Source organism: Berghia stephanieae, chromosome 11 (assembly GCF_034508935.2).
Source record: "Berghia stephanieae isolate SIO BIC M18660-M18661 chromosome 11, UCSD_Bste_1.3, whole genome shotgun sequence".
Lineage (NCBI taxonomy): Eukaryota > Metazoa > Mollusca > Gastropoda > Nudibranchia > Aeolidiidae > Berghia > Berghia stephanieae.
Genome location: NC_088370.1, coordinates 20,394,705 through 20,403,985, shown reverse-complemented (window position 1 = coordinate 20,403,985; position 9,281 = coordinate 20,394,705).

Here is a 9,281-nt window from a genome sequence, read left to right as displayed (position 1 = left end):
ATGAGTAGAGATCTAGACAAGGTACAGCTGTGGTAAATTCATCCGTGTCACTGTAAAGTAAGGTGCATCTCTCTTCACAGACAAAGAAGATTTCCCTGTTTCTCAGTTTCTTTGCATATTCGTTACTTTCCCATTCCTTGAGGAGAAACCTGATGAGGGGTCTTTTGTTATCAACGCAGCTGAGAAATGATTTCCAACGTCTGGGCACTGTTGTTGCAGATCCTCTTAACAAGTATGCATCTTCTATGATTGAATCTTCTATGTAAGTATCAGTCACAAAGTGTACACAAGCTGCTTGTGGTAAGGAGGAAAATGTAAGTTTGGCTACTTCACCAAATGTATTTGGGATTGCTGACAGAGTTTGTAACAGTGCATTGCCATCAACAATGTAAACGGTGTTTGTTTTGTTTTTGCATAATCCTCGAACATTAATGAATTGTCAGGCGTGAGCTTGTGCAACAGAGTTGCTTTGTTGGTCTTCAGAGGTAAACCATCTGATGAAGCCAGCGACCATGGAGTAGGTGTTAGAGGATATTGAAGAACTTTTTGAAGATCAACACTCTGTTCTTGGGACAAAACAAGAAGCTGGCCAAATAAATTTCTTTGTGCCTTGATTTTGACCACGTTCATGTCTTTTTTCACTGTTACCACTTTCCTCAATGATGCAAATGTCTTGGTTTTGTTCCTTTCTAATGGCTTGTGAAATTCTACAGTCTTTTCCTTCAGTCTGTTTTCAACAAAACTTTCAAACAATCTTTTTCCTGTTTTTTCCACGGCTAGCAGGCCATCAGCAACATCCTCTTGCACTTTCATTCCTGAAGCTAGACTGACCAGACCATCTTCAACTTCAAAGGGATTGATAAATAATGCTGAAAATGCCTGGAGGATCTTTTGCACTCGCTTTTCACTTTGTCTTTTTTCTGCAAGGCTCAATTCTTTGTGGGTGTCTATATCTATACAGTTGTTGTTGCTGATCATTCTTTGGGTTGCTGATACATATTCTGCTCGATTGTGTCTTGTTACACTCCAACGGTAATAGCTTGGAAGACTCTTGCTGAACCCAACAATACCTCCTTTTGTCTTTGCATGTTTGTTTATTGTTTGTCCAATGGTCATATCAACTGCTATTCTTCCAGCAGGCGTCCTTGATCTGGAGACACTAAATCCATTATCTTGTAACATTTCTTCTGCCCCTGGGTGGGAATGAATCAGGTTGGCTAGTGACACAAAATATACACTGAGATACTTGGCATAATTGTGGTGATTCATGGTAAAAAGCAGTGTGCACAGTTCTTTTAAACAAGATATATGAAGAAGAAAGTTGGTAGCTCGCAGAAACTGGAGGAGAAGCCAAACTCTGTCCATGTATTGGATCCAGTATTGTGCAGTTTTTCCGTACTTTCCTGAGCGGACACTCTCTTTGAAGGCTTCATACTGGGAAAATAACTCAGCATACACAGTTGACTGGAGAATTTTATTAGCTGTATGGCTTGAAATTCCTTCGGTGAATTCCTTTATGTAAGACATGAGGTCTTTACTGAGTTTTGAATCCGTGTTCTGCTCAAATTTTGCAAGCAGAAGCCTCTCTAGAGCCTCCAAAACAGACACATGCACTCGTATAGCCCTGTTGTAGTTCTTTCCACTCATAACCCTATCCATAGAACCATGTGCACATAGCCCTGCTTCAGTCACAATTTCTTCAAAACCAGATCCACTTTGGAGCTTTCCCAGGGCACCAAGATATGAAATTATGGTGTGAAAGACACCCAGGTGAATAATGACTGTTTTGTAAAGCTGTGGGTTTTGCCAGACAATATCGTAAGCTTTCTTTGCTATTGTTGTTGTTTGTTGCTTTAGGTCTCTTCCAACACAATTGAGGTTATATGAGAGACCGCTGAAACAAAAAAACAAGCAATCTAACAAAAATAGTACAAATGTCAATCAAAAGCATAACTTAAAGATATCATAAGCTAAATTATAAATAACCAAGAACAAACAGGCAGAGGATTTACAGGAAAAAAAATATCCCCTGTCAAAAATACAATCACAAACCAAAGAAGCAGGATAGGTTAGTAAAGAGAAGAAGAAACGACATCACTATCGGATCGTACACCCATGCGAACATCATAGGTATTTGATTCAAGGGTGATGCTCCCATCCAACCACCCGCTTTTCTTTGCTACAGCAAGGTCAAATGTTACAAATGTATATGTGTTATATGCCCATTAATCATGCCTGAATTGTGCTAGTACAAAATTCCTCTTGTTTATTTATCACTGAAAGGAAGCAAATACACTGTAATATATATTTTTTTCATATTATAGAGAAAATGGCTATCAATATCAAAGATTTAAAAACCCTATATAGCTTTGTAAAATATTTTATGATATGAGGCAAAAAATGAGAAATGACAATAAAATTCCACTATTTATTGCATTTAAAGCAATTTTAGGGTGATAAACAATCATTTTATTCACAAAAATGAGTTCACGAAAAATTGCACCCGATGACCTTTCAAGGGCCATAACTCCTGTAAATGATACTTGAAAAAGCTGTAACACCCGGATTAATTTGTGTTATATGTCCCTGAAGCATGCCTGAATTGTGCTAGTGCAAAATCCCTCTTGTTTATTCATCCTGAAGGGAAACAAGTACACTGTAATAGATTTTTTTTTTCAAATTATAGAGAAAATGGCTATCAAAGATTTAAAAACGCTATATGGCTTTGTAAAATATTTTATGATATGAGGCAAAAAATGAGAAATAACAATAAAATTCCACTATTTATTGCATTCGAAGCAATTTTAGGGTGATAAACAATCATTTTATTCACAAAAATGAGTTCACGAAAAATTGCACCCGATGACCTTTCAAGGGCCATAACTCCTGTAAATGATACTTGAAAAAACTGTAACACCCGGATTAATTTGTGTTATATGCAGTGGCGGTTCTAGCCTATTTACAGTGGTTGGGCAAAGAGGATTCGGTCATATATATATATATATATATATATATATATATATATATATATATATATATATATATATATATATATATATATATGATATATATTTTTTATTTTTTATTTTTTTGTTTTTTTTTATAAAAATTTTTTTTTGATTTTTTTTTTCGCCTTTAAACAAAAAATATTTCAACCACCAATAATCACATTCACAATGAAATGACAATACCAGTAGATTTTAATTCTTCCAAACGTAATCAAAAATGAATCACGAAAGAGAATACAACTAAAAAATAAAGCGACGAGACATAATGCGACAACACCTTGACAATACAAGTCCATTTCCTTCACTCGAAAAATTAAAGAGATGCTTTAATCCCTCAACGGCGATATTAATATTGCTTTTACATATTTCTGGTTTTCAGTAGTATGTAGTAACCTTAAAGTTTTCATGGAGAAGCAACAACAGCGATATGACTCGAGTTTCATTCAGAGCTCAAATTGCATAATTTTTACTGCTGTCTTGGTGGTCAGAATGATTGTGCCGGTGGTGGTAGTGGTTGGAATAGTGGTAGCGGTGGTGGTGGTGGTGGAGGAGGAGGAGGAAGACGAGGCGGTGAGAGGTAATTATGGTAGTGGTTTTGGTGGTGCTGTTGGTTAGAATGATAGTTGTGGAGACGATGACGGAAATTGTATGGTGATGTTGATATTGTTTTTATTTCTATTGTTGTACTTGTTGTTAATATTGTTGTTGTTGTTGTTAATGATGATGATGATGATGATGATGATGATGATGATGATGATGATGATGATGATGATGATGATTATGATGACAACGACGATGTCGTCGACAATGATGGTTACCATACGATATTACAAAATTTATTCAATCTTAGGCTTTCGCCAATTAATCATACAATTTGATGACCACATACATGAAAGTGGAAAATAATGGCAAATGGGACCAAACAATAAACTGATACCATTAATAACCACCAAAAAAAAATACAACAATAGTAATACCACCAATACGTACAATAATAATAACAATGATAATAATAATAATAATAATAATAATAATAATAATAATAATAATAATAATAATAATAATAATAATAATAATAATTCATTCATTCATTCATGTAGTTCCATATCTGAAGCAGACGTCGGAGGTCATCTTCCGCCAAGCTGATCCATCTCTTGCCAATTCTATTAAAGCAGCGCCACCTTTCTCAGCTTCATCTGTCCAAGTTCTTATCCCTTTCAAATACGTTATTCTTTGTCTTCCTCTTATTCTTTTTCCATTCATCTTTCCAGTCAAGGCGAGTATTTCCAAACCAGGGTGGCGGATAATGTGTCCTAAAAATTCCATTTGGCGTTTGATGATTTTTGTTATCAGTGATCTTTTTCTGTTTGCCATTTCTAAAATTTCTTCATTTCTTTTCCTTTCCATCCATGACACCCTCATCATTCTTCTGTAAAACCACATTTCCACTGCCTCCAGTCTTTTAACCATGGTCTTGTTTATGGTCCAGCTCTCACAACCATATAGCAGCACAGACAGTACATAGCAATCCAGGACTTTGATTTTTGTTTTCATGCTAATATTCCTGTTTTTCATAATTGTATGCAGCTGGTTGAATGCATTCTTCGCCATACCTATTCTTTTCTTTATTTCACAATCTGATTTTCCATTGGATGTTACATTGAAGCCTAAATATTTGAAACATTCAACTTGTTGTATTGTTTGTCCTCTGCTTGTTATTACACAGGCTGGTGGGTTATTATTTTTAGATACCGTCATACATTCTGTTTTAGATATATTCAGTTCCAGTCCCATATTTTCACTACTCCTGACTACAACATCCAGTAATTCTTGTAGTTCATGTTCAGATTCTGCCAGTAGAACCGTATCATCTGCATACCTCAGATTTGTTACATTCTTTCCTCCAATACACACCCCCTTCTTATGTTCGATATCTCTTAATATCATTTCACTATAGAGGTTGAATAAATCTGGAGACAAAACACACCCCTGCCTAACTCCTCTTCTAATAGGTGTAAAACTGCTTAGTTCATTGTCAACACGCATTGCTGCTTCTTGTTCCCAGTACAAATTCCGTAATATTCTTAAATCTTTACCATCAATGTCCAAGGATGATAGAATTTTGAATAGTTTTTCGTGTTGTACTTTATCAAAGGCTTTTGAATAGTCGATGAAACACATATACAGATCTTTATTTACTTCAATACATCTTTCCATCAGCATTAATAATTAATTAATAATAATAATAATAATAATAATAATAACAATAATAATAATAATAACAATAATAATAATAATAATAATAATAATAATAATAATAATAATAATAATAATAATATTAATAATAATAATAATAATAATAATAATAATAATAATAATAATAATAATAATAATAATAATAATAATAATAATAATAATAATAATAATAATAATAATAATAATAATAATAATAATAATAATAATAATAATAATATTACCATCATCATTACTACTACCACCACCGCTACCACTATACCACCATCACCATCATTATTACGTTTCCAATTATTTTTTCTCGTTTTTTAAAATTTGATATCTATCAAAACAGACGAAAATTCCGGTGATTTTTTTAAAGGGTAGTTAAAATATCTACGATTTTATTAGCCCTGAAAACTACGATTTTTATTTTCCTATCTAAAGTAGGCAGGTCTGCTATGACAAGTATCAGTATCAGTTCCATAGTCAAAATAAGACAAACAAAAACAACGTTTATTTAATATTAGGCTTTCGCCAATACTTCATACAATATAATTAAGACAAAATAATGTTACCAATCTCTCCTCATGTATTCGTTTGACTATCGTCACAATAATTACCGTGTTATCTTTGCTCCTTACCCAACCAATCCCTTGCTTCCCGCCTCTTCATCGCGAACCATCTTATGTATGTATTAGCTTCAGGACGGGCAAGTACGGAATCTGCCCACCCTTCCGTATTTCCTCTATAACTTAGAATTCAACTATCTCCTTACTCAGAAGAGTATTTCTCGTATACTAATTCAATTGTTGAGAAAACCAAAATGGTGGTTGTATTTTATATATTTATTTAGTCGTGACTTTTGAATAAAAGTGTTTTGTTTTATTAGACGGAATACAATAGAAAATTACATTGTTTTGCAAAAATATTTAGTCTGGCAATAAAAATACAGCGGTAATTACTTTAAGAATAATAATAAAAAAAAAAGAATTAACAAATTAATTTGTTAAAAAACAAAACAAAAAACAACAACAAAAAACAACAACAACAAACAAATAAGAAAACAATTTAAATAAATGAGTTTTGAGAAACACTAAAGAAAACGAGGGGAAAAAAAAGAAATAATTTAAATGGATAAACAAATATATTAAAACAACACAAACTAATACTAAATTGATATAATATTAGTAAATTAATAAATTTAATTCAATACTGGAACCTTCCCAGCACAAGTAAGGCAATAAATAAGAAAAAGTTCGTTTGCCAAAATCTCTATTTAGTGTACACTGGTTAATAAGGTGGGCTCATTTGAATTAGCCCGACCTAGTACTAGAGAGGCCAGACAGCAAAATCACCGTCAGGCGACGTGACGATGAGATGACGATGTGGGCGGAGTGGAGTGGAGTGGTTGGGGGGGGGGGGGGGTGATAAAAAGAACAGGAGCGTATCCTGGTTTATGTATTACGGGATGCATGGTGATTCGAAATCTATCAAAAATACACACAAATTGATTTCAGTACAAAGTATCAATTTTAAGTAGTAACTTTTGAAATTATCTAATTTAGATTTGATTATTTCGGACCTGGTAATACAGCATATAACTTGAAAAAACAGGCTGGTATTTGCCCACCCTGCCCATTATTACCAGCCGTCCCTGGTTATATGTCCCTGAAGCATGCCTGAATTGTGCTAGTGCAAAATCCCTCTTGTTTATTCGTCCTGAAGGGAAACAAGTACACTGTAATAGATTTTTTTTTCAAATTATAGAGAAAATGGCTATCAAAGATTTAAAAACGCTATATGGCTTTGTAAAATATTTTATGATATGAGGCAAAAAATGGGAAATGACAATAAAATTCCACTATTTATTGCATTCGAAACAATTTTAGGGTGATAAACAATCATTTTATTCACAAAAATGAGTTCACGAAAAATTGCACCCGATGACCTTTCAAGGGCCATAACTCTTGTAAATGATACTTGAAAAAACTGTAACACCCGGATTAATTTGTGTTATATGTCCCTGAAGCATGCCTGAATTGTGCTAGTGCAAAATCCCTCTTGTTTATTCATCCTGAAGGGAAACAAGTACACTGTAATAGATTTTTTTTCAAATTATAGAGAAAATGGCTATCAAAGATTTAAAAACGCTATATGGCTTTGTAAAATATTTTATGACATGAGGCAAAAAATGAGAAATTACAATAAAATTCCATTATTGATTGTATGTGAAACAATTTTAAGGTGATAAACAACCATTTTATGCACAAAAACGATTTCACAAAAAATTGCACCTAATGACCTTTCAAGGGCCGTAACTTCGTAAATGACACTTGAAAAAACGGTAACACCCGGATTAATACTCAAGATATAGTGCTGTTTCAGAAAAACCATGTGGCGAAAACTCCCCCAGGGGGTGGAGGGTTTCGCCCACTGGCCCATGCACTAAGATGTCTTTCTCAATAAAGTAAACTTTTTTTAAAATATATGTTTACAATAGGAATCGAACCCAGTACTTTCAAGGTTAAAAAGTCTGACAGCTTGTCCACTGCGCTACGGAGCCACCTAACTGTCCATCACATTTAATAAGCTCTTTCTAAGACATTATTTTACCTTCAATGCAACTTCTATTTTCTGGTTCTATATTTCGATTTTTTTAGTTTATTGTTATTTTTGTATAAATTTATTAACAAAAACATCCTACATATGTCACAATTTAACTTTTGCCATGTCCGAATACAGAAACACAATATCGCTGATGAAATTGGGTGGAATGCGCATCGTGACGGAGGTGCATAAAAGATACACCGTCAACGGAGGTGCATAAAAACACTACGTTTAAAAAAAAAATTGTTGTATTTTTGCAGCAGTTATAAATTTACCAATCACAGTTGTGCAATAATTTATCACCTAAATATAGTAATAGACCTACAGAGATGGACCCTACAATGCATTTGATTTGTGTAATTTAACGTACTTTTTCTGCATCTATCCACACTAGCTACCACTGTAGACATAACTCAAGACAACAATAGTGTGGTCTAATTTCTATTGCTAACTTATATTTCAAACTACAGTATTATAGTATTATATCAAACATTTTTAAAAAGTATGTTATCTTCTTCTCATTCTTCTTATTAACAATCAAAAATACGGTAGGCGTACATTGTGTAGTGTGTAGTGTAGGCTTGCCAACTGCACAACCCTTTGAACCTTGAACAACGCGCGCTGACCTATGGCCTTGTCCGACCTCTCTCACTCTCACGGCTTTCCCATTGTGGCGATACTAAAAATAGTGCAGGCTGGTTGGCGAAGAGGGTTATTCTCAGATGACGTCACAAAATGGCCCAACCTGGTGCAAAAAAAAAAAAAAAAACTCGCCTCCCGGGCACTGGGTAGATCACTTCCGGTCACACTTTTGGTGCGGGGTGAGCCCACTTGGTACAGATGATGATGAAGGGGAGGAAAAAATTATCGTTATTTTAGGTTTGTGCAGCACCGAGTGAGTTGTCGTTAGTAGAGCTGAAGGAAACACGTGATTCCATTGGTTGAGGAATTGAATACAACTCACGATTTGTTTTCTTTTGTTGTCAAGGACTTGTATTTTGACGTCCTTTTTTTTTTTTTTTGGTTAGTGTCAGACCGTAGCCATCGTTAAGTTATAGCCTGACACTGAAACCCAAAAAGACTGGCATTTTGACGACATTATTTGTTTTTTGCACCGCCAAGTGTGTTGTCGTTAGTGGTGCTCATGGAAACAAGTGGGCCCATTGGTTGAACTATTGAAAACAACTCACGATTTGTTTTCTTTTGGGGCCAAAGACTGGCATTTTGACGTCATTTTTTGGCCAGTGCCAGGCTATAAGTTAACAATGGCTACGGTCTGACCGTGGTCTTCGTAAACTTATAGCCTGATACTGGGACCCACAAGGACTTAACGTTTGACTTCATTTTCTAGGTTTTTGGACAGTCTCGTGAGTTGTTGTTAGTAGTGCTAAAGGAAACAATTGATCCCATTGGTTGAACTGTTGAATACAA